Below are 13,398 nucleotides of genomic sequence, written 5' to 3'. Positions count from 1 at the left end.
CCAGACGGAAATGGTGACGAGAAAGAGAAACGTCTGTGCCCAAGACCAGGCATTGGATCTTTGGTAAACAGCCAGCCGTCTCAAGCATACATCGTGATCCTAACGGCAAAACGTAAGACATTCATACCTCCTTGAATTCTGCCAATTTCCCGGGTACTCCCCTCCCCCCATTCCTCTCACACACCCAGCTCCTCTGACCCTCCCTCCCTGCTTGATCCTCTCCGTAGCACTCACACTTGCGGGGGGTTATATAATTGCGCCTAGTCCTCGCCTCCTCCTTTCCCCGTCAGAGGATCTTGCGTCCCATCCATTAGCATGGGCTAGCAGTTCCTTCTTACAGGCAAAAGCGGTTGTCCATGCCACCGTTGCCCCTGAACCCTGCTTTGGCCGAGACGTAAGTGGCCCTCCGGCACATCAAGCCCCAGCAGGAGCTTCCCGGTGGCTTCTTGCTCATCTCTCTCTCTCTCTCTCATTCCCCTCTGCTCCGAGCACAGCGCATGCCCCCCAGGGGCTGCTCCTTCAGACTGGCTTCTGGAGCAAGAAGGCGTGTGGGGCTGGGCCAGGCCATCCTGGCGCCTCCTGCAGAGAATGTCCTAAGAAGTCAATGGGTGCAACTTCCTGGGTCTGGGGGACCTGAGAGCACAACTCAAAAATAGGGTGAAATGTAGCTGAGGCCCTTGCTGACCTCGTGCTTACTGGCGCCTTGGAGGTCTTCCTCACGAGAGCCAACTCTGCGTAAGGGCAGTGAGTCTCACCAGCTCGTTTCTTGCGCCAGCAGTGTCCCGATGGGCACCTGACCCGGAGTAGGGCCCACCTATTTGTGCACTGACTCCTCCTCCCGGGAATCAAATTTAGCTTGAGTTTTTCTTGGTATCAGGGTCACCCTGAGCCTTTCCCCAAGTCTGAGGGTTAGCGCCATAACTTGCCATTTGGCCCTCAGATCATTTTCCGGTTGGTTTTACGGACAGAGTGCCAAGCACTGGAACCGTAGGGAGAGAGATACCGGAGAACAGCGTGGCTCCCAAGAGAGTGAAACACTGGAATTCCCAAGCAGTCATCTAGTTTAACATGACATTTCGCCAGCAGCCCCTGAGTCCCTCATTCTTGCCTTCCCACTAAATATCTGGAATAGGAAATGAAATATCCTATTATCCAGATGAAATATCTGGAAGGAAAGGAAAATGAGGAAAACGCACACTGCTCCTGGGTGCAAAGATGGGCAGGCCTGCGTTTGCTAGAGTCTGGGAAGTATTTCTACTCACTCGGAGGTCCGTGAGAAAAGGCCTGACCTCCACCTTCACAGGTACTTCCGCCCCCGCCCCCGCCGCGCGCACAGGTCTGACTTCTGGGTGTGCATTACACCCCAGGGCGGCCTCAGATTTCCCCGAGTGCCGCCTTCGTGGCTGTGCCGCGCTCCAGCCCTTGCTTTCCCATTCGCCAATTCCCAAACAGCCAGCGCGCTGCGGCCCTGGTCGGGAAGGAGGCGGAGGGGAGCGCCACTCTTCGGGGAGGTGGGCCAGAGACCCCCCCCCCCGGGCAGAGCTTTGCAGGAGGAAGCCGAAGCAGGAACAGCCCGGAAGGGAGCACGCACTGGCAATGGTATGTCTAACGTGTACTACTTTAAAAAGTGGAGGTGGGAGGAAGCACCCCCGGAAAGGGGCTAAATGATCGGCAGGCTCCTGGGCGGAGAAGAGGGACAGAAAGAGGCGAGGTCCCTGACCTGAGGCACCTTAACGGCCTCTGTGGGAAGAGAGCGTGAAAAAGCTCCAAAGGCTTGGGTTACTTATAAATGTACAACGTGTGGCAGAACTCAAGTAGGCAGGAGATCCACCAGATGATGTTTTCCTGGTGGAGCGGAGGATGAGCCACGGCCCAAGGAGGTGCCGCTTTAGCCCAGACCAGAAGGATGACGGAGGGGCGGGGTGTGTGTGTGTGTGTGTGTGTGTGTGTGTGTGTGTGTGTGTGTGTGTGTGTGTGTGTGTGTGTGTGTGTGTGTGTGTGTGTGTGTGTGTGTGTGTGTGCGCGCGCGCGCGCGCGCGCACGCGCAGGGCGGAGTACTTTCACGGCCAGGGACGGCGAGCAGGGCTGAGCTGCTGTAAGCATACCCGTGTCTCTTCTAGGAGATCTGTGGTTCTTTTGAAGACATCATAAATACATCTGGTGAGCATTTTGTCAAAAACCTTTCGTCCTCATGGTAAATCAGTGGTTCCCACATCATTTGCTGAACACTGCTTCCTTTCCCAACTGGTTCCAAAAAATCACCTTCATCGTATATTAAATCCTTAAGGAGAAGTGCCAAGAAAACCTAGAAACGTGCAGCTTGCCTAGGGTTGAAACTAGCACGAATGAAAACAGGATGCATGTTGTTCCTCCCCTTTTATCAAATTAGCAAAGATGAAAAACAGTATTAATTATTCATGCTGATGAGAAGTAAATTTGGTACAAACATATCCAAAGGGCAGTTTGAAAATAAATATCTGTAAGAAGGCTGACTGGGTCCACAACAAGGGGATTTTCAGAATTACGTCGAGGAGACCTATTCCCATGGGGAGGCATGCAGTACATGTCGATCCAAGCAGGTCACAGAAGCGGACGGGTAGCACGACTTCCCCGGAGGAGTCTACTGTGTGTTTACACACAGATGTGTTTACAGATCTACAAGACATTTGGGAAGACGGATACAAACATGTTTACGGTGGGCGTCCCTGGGCAGGTGGGATTCCGGGTCTGTTTCACTTCATTTTGCTTTTCTTTTCGTTCTGATCTGGCTGCAGTGTGTTGCTCTTATAATGATTGTTTAATTACAGAAACACAGGCCATAGCATGTCCAAATCCCTGCGGAAGATAAAAGGCAGTAACACATTGCCGTGTAGTGGAAGGCAGAAACAGCAGAAGCATAAGAAAAACGCATAACCCGTGTCAGGAGGCCACCTTAATTTAATGATACGTATGAACAGATTAAACAGCCATATTAAAAAAATTCAAGGATGGATTCTCAAAACAATTATATGCTTTTACCCACCTTGTCATTTGCTTTCAACATTGAAAATAAAGGGTTAGAGAGAAAGGGATCTGCAGATGAACCAAGAGTAGGGCCCAGTGATAATATTGATCCCTGCACCATAGAATCGCAGGCAGAAAGCAGTCAACGCATCAGGAGTCCTTACGTGGTGAGAAGTTCGAGTACAGGGACGACAGATCATGGACTGGCATCGATGGCCAATGACATCGAATCAGCAAGTAGAAAGCAACACCTGATAGACCATACAGATCAGTTACTAGAAATGCAATCGAAAAAAAAAAAGACTTCACTGTATCTTTCAGCCTTTGACATAAGTAAGCAAAATTAAAGGGCAGATACTGACATAACGGAAAAGGTATTAGTGATAGACATCAGATTGGAAAAGGGAATTCAGTGTTTTCAGGAATCTATGGAACTTGCACAAGATCGAGTGCATCCTAAGGTACAAAGTACCCCCTGAATTACAGAAAGCAAGGTTAGTAGAGGCTACAGGCTGGGCCATAAAATTAGAGGTTAAGGGGATAGTCCTGAGACACTAACAATGAAAACAATAATCGTCCCTACCTTTCTAGCTACAGCTTCTCTCCTGAACATTCTCCTCCGGTACTACGCCTATCTATCTCGTGGTCTCCCCACATCCACGGACCTCGGGTTCCCGAGGTCAACCCGGCTCTGGAAGCGGACGATCCTGACGCATCATCACAGGAAGAAGGAGAAGGGTGAGTACAGTACGATAAGACGTTCTGAGCGGCAGAGAGAGAGAGAGAGACCACATTCACGGAACTGTCATTACAGGATGTTGTTGTAATTGTTCTGGTTTATTATTAGTTACTGTTGTTCATCTCTTACTGTGCCTCGTTCATAAAGTAAACTTTATCAGAGACATGTATGTATAGGAAAATCACAGTGTTTCAGGCGCCCGTTGGGTGTCTCGGAACGTATCCGCTGCAGATAAGGGGGCCTGCTGTGTATCCCGTGGTCCTCAAGGGGCCCCGACCTGCTAGCTCCCAGGCACATCTCCCACTCATCACACCTAAATCTTTTCCCATCTTCTCTTTGCCAAGTCTAGCCCTCTCCAGTCCTGCGTTGTTGACAGCACGTCACCTGCCCTCACAGCCAGGCCCCTGATGGGGTGGCGGCCACTGTCCGCCTCCTGGCCCACAGCCCCTGCAGCCCTGCGGTCAGCAGCTCCCGCACTGCCTACCTCCCACGACTCTCTGGCCCCCTGGGTCGCCCGGTCTGTCGTCCCCTGAGCTGGCTGCCAGAGGCCATGTCGGAAACGCTAAATCTCTTCCCTGGGAGCACTTCCACGGCTGACGCTCGTATTTATCTTGTGTTCCCAGGGTTTAGCAGAATATCACCTACACAAGAGATACATAAATGTCGGCCGAAGAAACAAAAGAACACAAAACCAAACTTTCTTCTGAAAAACATGCCCATTTCCAGTACATCTCCCAGTCTGAAAGAAAGTCGTTTTTATTGACGGTTGTACTTGAATAATCCACGCGTGCCCCCCCCCCCACTACCATGACACATCTCACAGATGTCTGAATAGTAATGAAAGACGAGTGTTCCCGGGGATTCTCGGGGCAAAGGCAGACAGGGCTTGTAGGAGAACTGAAGAAGTCCTGACCTTGTACGCTCCTACTGAAAGGTTTGTCCAAGACACAAACCAAGAGCTTTAAAGAAATGGCTTGCTGTTTTGGGTGCACGCATGAGCACGAGTGCGTGTCCGTGTGCATGTGTGTGTGCGTGTTTAACTAGCATTTCAAGATCTAACTATGACCTGTAAACACTCAACCTCTGTCCTATGTCCTACAGACAATTTATATCTTTTATCTCCAAACCAATTGCTGGCTGGTGCCCTTTTTGTTTTGAACCAGGCTAATATTTTTCTCTACAATTTAGAGGTCACTTTTTTATGCTTTGGAATTGGAATTTAAAAATAAAAATATAGGGGCGCCTGGGTGACTCAGTTAAGCTTCTACCTTCGGCTCAGGTCATGACCTCACGGTCCTGGGATCGAGCCCCGCATGGGGCTCCCTGCACAGTGGGGAGCCTGCTTCTCCCTCTCCCTCTGCCTGCCGCTCCCCCTGCTTGTGTTCTGTCAAATAAATAAATAAATCTTTTAAAAATAAATAAAAATAAAAACATAGAAGGTCAAAGTTGTTTTTGGTGTTGGTATCTCCTATAAAACACCTGTTTCCATTGGCTCTGTCAAATGTTCCCTTCTTTTTAAAAAGCTCTGTGATAGTACATTTCAAGCACCTGCAAAAACAGAATTGGAAAAGGAAGCCCGGACCCCTCACCCAGCTTCAATAATTACGAACTCGTGGCCAATCTTGCTGCATCCATACACCCACCCACATCCCCCACTTCCACGTTGTTTTGAAGCCAATATGACTTACCATTTAATCGAAATAGGTCAGTATGTATATCAGAAAGAGAAAGAAATGTTTTCAAAAGGAACCATACTACTGTCACACTTGAATAATTCATTTCTGATACTCTTCTCTAATGGCAGGTACCAGGGCTCCTTGGAGAAATGGCTCATTCTAGGACCGGGGCAGGGAATATTCCAGATGAGTCTGGAGCATCTTGTCGTGTGGGAAGGATGTGCCCCAAAAAGCACAAGGATGGGGCATTTCACAGGGCTGCGCGAGCCAGCTGGAAGAGCTCCCGGTACCTCAGTCTGGAACGATTTGAGCAACAAGTAAGGTAGTATCGGCTCAGAACCCAAAGCATAAAATCAATCCCCAGGAGCGCGTACTGCTGCGAACAAGTGATGGAAGAAATGAACAGATGGGGGGCGGGGAACAGACACATCTGTGCAGAAGCCCAAATACTGTAGATTCTCACTCGAGGGGGTGGAGCAATGCTGCCCCCGCCCTACGTGTGGGCCTGCAGACTTCCTTCCGAAGAGGACGGTGTGCAAGGTCATCAAAAACAAAGAGTATATATCTCATTTCTCCATGGGAAATTTACGTATAATGTGTAATCAGCATATGAGTGTCAGCATTTGGAAAGAGTCACTGAGTGAGAAATCCTGGTTTCTGATTTGCACCTTTTTAAAAAAATGATTTACTTATTTGAGAGAGAGAGACAGAGAGCAGGAGCAGGGGGAGTGGCAGAGGGAGAGGGAGAAGCAGGCTCCTCAGGGAGCCTGATGCGGGGCTCCATCCCAGGACCCTAGGATCATGACCTGAGCACAAGGCAGACGCTTAATCGACTGAGCCACCCAGGCACTCCTGCCCCTTTCTTTTCTTCTTCCTCTTCTTTTTCTTTTTTTTATAGATTCCCCCCCCCCTTTTTTTTTTAAAGATTTTATTTATTTATTTGACAGAGAGAGACCCAGCGAGAGAGGGAACACAAGCAGGGGGAGTGGGAGAGGGAGAAGCAGGCTTCCCGTGGAGCAGGGAGCCCGATGCGGGGCTCGATCCCTGGACCCTGGGATCATGACCTGAGCACAAGGCAGATGCCTAACAACTGAGCCACCCAGGCGCCCCTCCTGCACCTTTCTTTACTAATTTATGTACCAATATATTTCTGAAGGTAGCATGGATGCTGGCAAAATCAACAGCAATGTTTCTGTTAGAAAAAGTGCAGGTACACCAGAAATGACTCTGGTCAGTTAAGACTGCTCTGAGGCAATCCCTTCCTGAAAGCCACTAGGAGCCTCCCTCCATCAGCCGGCTATGGAGAGGCACTGGTCCGAGCAGGGAGTGTTGGTAATCAGCACCCCTCCGGACATTGCCACATGTTTGAACTGCCTGCTACCTGGATATACTTATGACAATAGTGCAGAAGATTTTAAGCTTTGTTATTATGTCGTAATAAGTAAACTGCCTGATGAAGGTGTGGCTTCGGTCACTGTGCTTAGACTGGTCAGGATACACTAGGCTCTGCTGCAGTAACAAGCGGACCCTGACATCTCGGTGCCTTTGCTTTGTCTCCTTCTTCTCCCAGGCAAAGTCCGAGGGTCCGTGGCTGCTGCGTCTTTCCTGCGGCACTGCTCACAGAACACGTGGCCTCCAAGGATCTTTTCATTGCCTCAGCCCGGAGGTGACCCCTGGTACTTCTCCTCAGGGCCCACTGGTAGAATGAGCGTGTGGCCCTGCTCAAGGGCAAGAGAGCTGGGTACGGTGGTTTTCCCAAGAAGAGGAAAACGGAAGACTCGGGCAACACGTAGCATCGCTTCTATCACGAGGCTGTGCACCATTTTTTTCAGACTAAAGTGATGGCAGACAGGCTTTGGGGCTGGGCCAGGTTGGCGGCCTCGCCGAGAAGCTGGCTGGGTGCAGTGCCTACGTGCGCACAGGTGACCGGAGGGGGCCGTGTCTGGTTGGAGCCCGCCTGTTGCCCCCAAGGAGAGTAGTGGTCCTGGCAGTGGTGGACATGCAAAATTTTGAGCCTTATGCTACAGATCTTCCAATTTTTCCAAAGCAAGTAGAAAGGCAGATTTTCATGTGAAGTCTCCCAACTGTAAGATGTAGGCATAAGTATATGAAAGCCCAGGCCAAGCAAAATGTGCGTGCAGGCCTCATGTGACCTCCGTGTTATCAGTGTGAGACCTTAGCCCTCTGGCCGCGGGACATGGGCTCTTGAGCGGCCGGCCTTTTATTTATCTGCGAGGTAAAGCTAACCCCACAGTTTAAAGAAGAATCTTGGCTCTGCCTGTGAGCGTTCATTCCCTCCATCCACCTTGGGTCCCGTTCAAATCCTCCATCTTCACAAGAACCCCTGCTCAGCCAACCACGGGAGCACTTGGGGCCACACTTAAAGGGGGACAGTTTCCCTTATTCCATCCAGGTCATTGCCAGGCTGTGTAGTCTTGAGGCATCTGGTAAACCAAAAGGCGTTGCGAGAGACTGAAACGCGGGCTGGATATTGGGGAGTCGTTATGAACTTGGGGAGCTGAACAAGGCCTGGAACAGGAAGGCCCTTGGGTTACCTACGGATGGTATCTTAAGGCCCGTGGGAAGCAATTCAGGAATTATAAATGGGGGTGGGCGTCACACAGCCAGACCAGCATTCTGGACAGATCATTCTGGCAGCTACTGGGGGTAGGGGGCGAGCTCTCAGCGAACAGAATCCATCATTCAGTATGCACATGGGATCCCATTCAGGTATTCTTTTGGGAGGCGACTCCGGCAATTTCATTTTACCTTTTTCTGGGCCGTCGTCAGAGGAGGAGTGTCCGTCTGAGGATGGCCCGAGGTGTTGGGTTCATGATAGCCAGCAAACAGTCAAGCGCAACCACCTTTGTCTTTAAAATGCAAGAAGGAATCATGTTCGGGGTTGCCCAAGGTCTGGGACCACAGCCGGGAAACAACGTGGGACTGGCGTCACCACCAGAAAAAAGGCAAGAGGGGAGAGCTTCTGACTGGTGAAGCTGGTGGCCAGCGTGTGGCCCATGGGCAGGACAAGGTGTCAGCCTGGAGCGGAGGGGGGCTTGTGGCCACGTTACTCCCCAGAGCTGGGCCACCCTGCTGTCCCCACGGCTCCCTGCCGGGAGCCTCCCAGGGGTCTGAGGCCCAGACAGCCTGGAAGGCAGACTGGCTGTGGTCAGACTCACACAGCAAAGGGGAGGTGTCCGCTTCTATTTACGGACTCCTTGCGAGTCTCTTTCCTATTCTCTGCCCCCGCTGAAGCCCCACCTCCTCCCTCTATCTCTGTGTCTCCTCCATCTCTCTCTCCCACACGTTCTTTACCTCCCTCCCTCCCCCTCACACACACAGGCACACACTCCCATCTCTCACACACACAGACACATCCGTGTGCCCCCATCTTGAAGTGGCATCCAGTCATCAGTCGTGCCTTGTGATCCATCCCCCGCCCCCGTTTTAACGGAGCTGAATAAAACCGGTCGTGTCCTGCGCGCCACACAGCTCAGTGCTGCTCTCTGAGTGTCGCACCCCTTCTGTCTCGTGGGCAGAGTGGGTCATGGTCCCGTCGGTCGCATTTATGGTCACTTCACACCCTCTTCTTGCTGCCCCGTGGCCATGGCCTGCCCTCTCCCGCTGCCCAGAAACCAGGCTGGTAACGTGAACCTGCCCGGGGGACGCGAGAATTCAATGCCATGGTCCTGGGACCGGCCCCACGAAGCGTACAGAGCAGTGGCCCTCAGCCTGGTGCCCGTGGGAATCCCCTGGACGCCGTCAAGCTCAGCACCCTGCCTCCCCTGACCAGGGCCGTGGGAACGTCTGGGGCCCAGGCCTGGGCCCCAGTAGTGTTTACAGCTCCCCTGGTGGATCCACGTGTGGCCACGGTGAAGAACGGGCATGTAGAAGAGTGACCCGTGGCAGCTGTAACGTGTAACTCCCTCGAGGGCAGGGGCTCGAGTCTGGGGCCCGCGCTCTCTTGGAGACCTCACCTTCCGTCCTTCCAAGAGCCCCACCGCCCTGCACCTGCTGGATTTCTCTCCTCCCCACCAAGGTTGGGGGGGGTTGTCGCTTGGGCTCCATGCGCTCTGAGTCTGTGGCGCCCGTCCTCCAGCTCGTAGTTCAGCCTCTCTCCCTGGCTTTGCCGAAACAAGGTTTTCCATCCATTCCTAAAGGGTGAGGAGGCGTCTTCCTGAAAACTTGGGGTCCTGGGTATTTTCAGTCTGGATCCTTCCCCCGGATGTCCTAAGATGCTCACGGACTAGCTGCTTCCAGAGGACCGTCATTAGCAAGGTGCGGCTGTCAGGACCACCGTGCGGGCGAGCGCCGTGTGGTTGTTGCGGTGGCTGCCAGCAGGAGGCGCTGTCCTCCCAGCGCAGCCGGAGCGGGTACGTGGTGCTTTCTCCCCAGCAGGCCGGCGGAGAAGCAGTGGCTCTTCGGACTTTTTGTGAAAATCCGTTAACTGCAAAGGCTCCTATTTCCGTGGCGGAGAGGTCAGCAGCTGTTACACAGGATGAGCAAGGGATTCCTTTTCTGCACGAACCTCACAAACCCTTTTCTGTAGTTATTGCAAATACAGTTGCCCTCAATTTGTCTAGTGGCTGTGTTCCTGAGAGGCTGCCCACACGCTAAATCTTGTTTAAAGGGCACCTGAGAAAGCTCTCTCACTAAAAAAAAAAGAAACTGCTGTTATCTCTTGTAAAGTGAATTTATATCTTTTTTTTTTTAAGATTTCATTTATTTATTTGGCAGAGAGAGAGAGAGCACGAGCAGGGGGGGCGGCAGGCAGAGGGAGAAAGCTGACTCTCCGCCGAGCAGGGAGCCTGATGCGGGGCTCGATCCCAGGATCCTGAGATCATGGCTTGAGCCGAAGAAAGACGCTTCACTGACTGAACCACCCCGGCGCCCTGCAAATTTATATTTCTAATTCAAATAAAGGTTTATCTGCTCCAAGACATGAGATATTTATAAGAAGGGTTTGATAAATGGGAGAACAGCTCTATATGTTTATCTCAGAGGAAGGCCCCATGGCCCTGCCCACCAGACTGCAGGCTTCTGGGCCACTACAGAGCTGCCCCTAGGGCATGGCCTTCTCTGGGCTGGGGGGCTGAGTGGTGGCCTCTGGCCAATCTTGCCTTTGAGGTTTGAGGTTTTTCCTTCCCACTCAGGTCCCTTTTCCTGTTGATGGCCAAGTGATCGACCCTCTCTCAGGCCAGGATGGAAAATGAGATGACACGTAAGTTGCTTCAACTCTTAGTCAGTAGTCTGGAGGAGGGTATGACAGTGCTTGGCTAGAAACCTACCTTTGTGGAACAAAGTGGAACCCCAAAATATGCCAGCTACCATGAAAACTTAATAAAATCAGGAACCTCTGTGACTTTTGTTGGCCGTGGTCTCTATCACTACCCATTAAGAAAGTATAATACAAACTAATGTATTGAGCACTCTGTCCTTGGTGCCTCAAACGCGTTACCTCATGTGCTCGCGGACACTTTATTACTCCCATCTTACAGATGAAGAATGGGGGCAGAGAGATGAAGTGACTTGCCTGAAGTCACACAGCTAGAAAGGAGAAGTGGCAACTGAATCCAGACTCTGTAGCTCTAAGGTCAGCACTCCTACCTTCTACCCAGAGTCCCTAGCCACCCCCTGGCTTAAATGAAATTGAGGGCTCCCTAAATGCCATGCAGTGTGCTAGGTGTGAGAGAGACAATGACCTTGACCTTGGCCCTAGAGCAATTTATGGTATAGTGGGATGGACAGAGACACACTTTCAAATGAATGAGGTGGACAAAATGATACAGGTGTGCACATTGCCATGGGAGGGCCGGAGGCAGCTCTCAGCTTATGCTGGAGTCGTCACAGAAACCTCTCTGGAGGTGATGTTATTTGGAGCTAAATCTTGGAGCATTAGCCCGAGTAAGTAAGGGGGAGGGGTTGTCAGGGCACTGAAGGGTGGGCCCACAGAAGTTTATGCTGGGAACTGTTAACCTTCTGTGTTCCAGGAGCTTATACACAGGGGTGAAGTGGGCAGCTCCAGTCATAGAGGTGGTCCGGAATCTGATCTCAGAGGCCAGAGACGGGATGCCTCTTCAGGGTGTAAGAATGTATCCAACACCAGGAGCTTTTGTGCAGCAGAAGAACATGGTAAGACTTGACTTTTACCAAAACTATTCTGGTGGAAGAATAGAAAAGAGATTGGAGGGGGTGGCTGCAAATGGAGGCATGGTCCCCACCCAGTTCTGAGCCCATTTTAAACGTCTAGGCAAAGGATGAAGTGGGCTGGGTCAAGAACAGTTAAGTGTGGAGGAAAAGAATGGCGGATTTGGGGACTATCAAGGAAGCAAAGTGAGCAAGAAGGGATGTGGGAGGGTAAAGGAGAGGGCAGAGTCACGGAGAACAGCCTCACATTTCTTGCTTGCAGCAGTAGAGAGTGTGCAACACAGTTGGATCTGGGGCAGGGGTGAGGAAGAGAGACGCTGCATCAAGTTTTAGGGATGATGAGTCTGAAGTACCTATAGGACCACCTATAGGACCTCCCTGCCATAAGGATGGCAGGGAGGATCTTGGGTGTTTGAGTCTGAAGGGCTGGACACTGAGATGAATCAACACAATGAAGATGTTGGCAACAGTGAGGAGAGTGGATGAGGTCACCGCGCGAGGGCACGTGGGTGAGAACCATGGACTTGGACGGTCTGCGGCGGAGAGAAAGAGAAAGCAGTGGAACATCAGCATCCCTGTCCAGGGAGGGCAAAGGATGACACAGTCAGGAGAAGGAAGAACATGGCTGAGAGGTGTGTCAGGAAAGCTAAGAAGGGAGAGGGGTAAAAGCACCCCAAGAGGTCAGCAACACAGGGCCTGAGAGGTGCCATGACTCCCTAGGTAATTACGGTCACTTGTAATGTGAAACAGAAGCAGCACTTCCAGATGTTACAAAAAAGAAAAAAGAAAGACAGAGGGAGGGAAAGAGGAAGGAAGGAAGGAAGGAAGGAAGGAAGGAAGGAAGGAAGGAAGGAAGGGGCTTCAGTAAAACACTGATTAAAATTTCATTAATTTGGGGCGCCTGGGTGGCTCAGTCGTTAAGCGTCTGCCTTTGGCTCAGGTCATGATCCCAGGGTCCTGGGATCGAGCCCCGCATCGGGCTCCCTGCTCGGCGGGAAGCCTGCTTCTCCCTCTCCCACTCCCCCTGCTTGTGTTCCTTTTCTCACTGTGTCTCTCTGTCAAATAAATAAAATAAAATCTTTAAAAAAATTTAATTAATTTGGAAATGTTTAATGGCTCAAATGGATTCTGCTGGATTTTAACCTGCATGGTGGCTACAAGGGGTCTGAAGCGTAAATAAATAGGACACGCAGGCCCCAAGTGAATTGTCTACAAGACAGTGTCCTGTTCATCTGGTGCTTGCACAGATCACTCGTGCCCGGGATCCAGAACAGGTCCAAAGCAGAAGGGCCTGACAGTGGCCGAGTCCACGGCAGGGTCCAGTATAGGGAAGGGGTGAGAAATAAGAAAGAAGGCGCTCTGTGTTTCACTTCAGTAAGCAACTGTTGAAGCTCTCCCAGCTGCTCTGCACTGTGGGCCACGGACCGAGCAGTCCCTTCTACAACGTGGGCCTGTCTCAGGGAGCCTCCAGCCTAAGGGCCAGAGCCTCGCTCGCTCATTCGGATGGGACTAGAGACTCACTCCCCTGCAGTGGGAGAGCCAATGCCAGCCCTCGACCCAGGACGCCCTGCAGAGCATCATGTCATTCCAGCTCAGGCCAGACACCAGTGGCTGGAACAATGAAAGAGTCAAAGAGGGGTTTCCCCTGCCAGGTGCTTGATGCATTTTGAAAAGATCCCCATTGAAAACAGTTGCAGTAAAAAGGTCTCAGAGCTTAAAAGAATGAGCCCTCCATTCCAGTTGCTCTGCCACTGCCTGCCTAGTCTCATTCCGCAGCCACACAAAGAAAACACACTGTTCTCATCCACCCTCAAGGACCTCAGGAGCACCCAT

The 13,398-nt window shown here is 51.5% G+C and overlaps 1 protein-coding gene across 6 annotated transcripts in view; it reads right to left on the bottom strand.

Moving 5' to 3' along the window:
- Window positions 1-2,689: 2,689 nt before the first annotated feature.
- The window catches only part of RAI2 (retinoic acid induced 2), a 77,104-nt gene continuing 66,395 nt past the window's right edge, over window positions 2,690-13,398 (bottom strand). For 3 of the 6 annotated variants that reach the window (XR_003522606.1, XR_003522602.1, XR_003522607.1), the window contains 2 exons: window positions 3,587-3,765; window positions 2,958-3,254 (listed from right to left, as the gene is read on the bottom strand). The gene's annotated coding sequence lies outside the window, so the exon portion shown is untranslated. Of the gene's footprint in view, window positions 2,836-2,957; window positions 3,279-3,586; window positions 3,766-13,398 lie in introns of those variants that run through there. The other 3 variants (XR_003522603.1, XR_003522605.1, XR_003522604.1) reach the window with 3 other exon arrangements.

Source organism: Zalophus californianus, chromosome X (assembly GCF_009762305.2).
Source record: "Zalophus californianus isolate mZalCal1 chromosome X, mZalCal1.pri.v2, whole genome shotgun sequence".
In the NCBI taxonomy this organism is placed as follows: domain Eukaryota; kingdom Metazoa; phylum Chordata; class Mammalia; order Carnivora; family Otariidae; genus Zalophus; species Zalophus californianus.
This window is presented reverse-complemented; position numbering and strand designations above follow the sequence as displayed.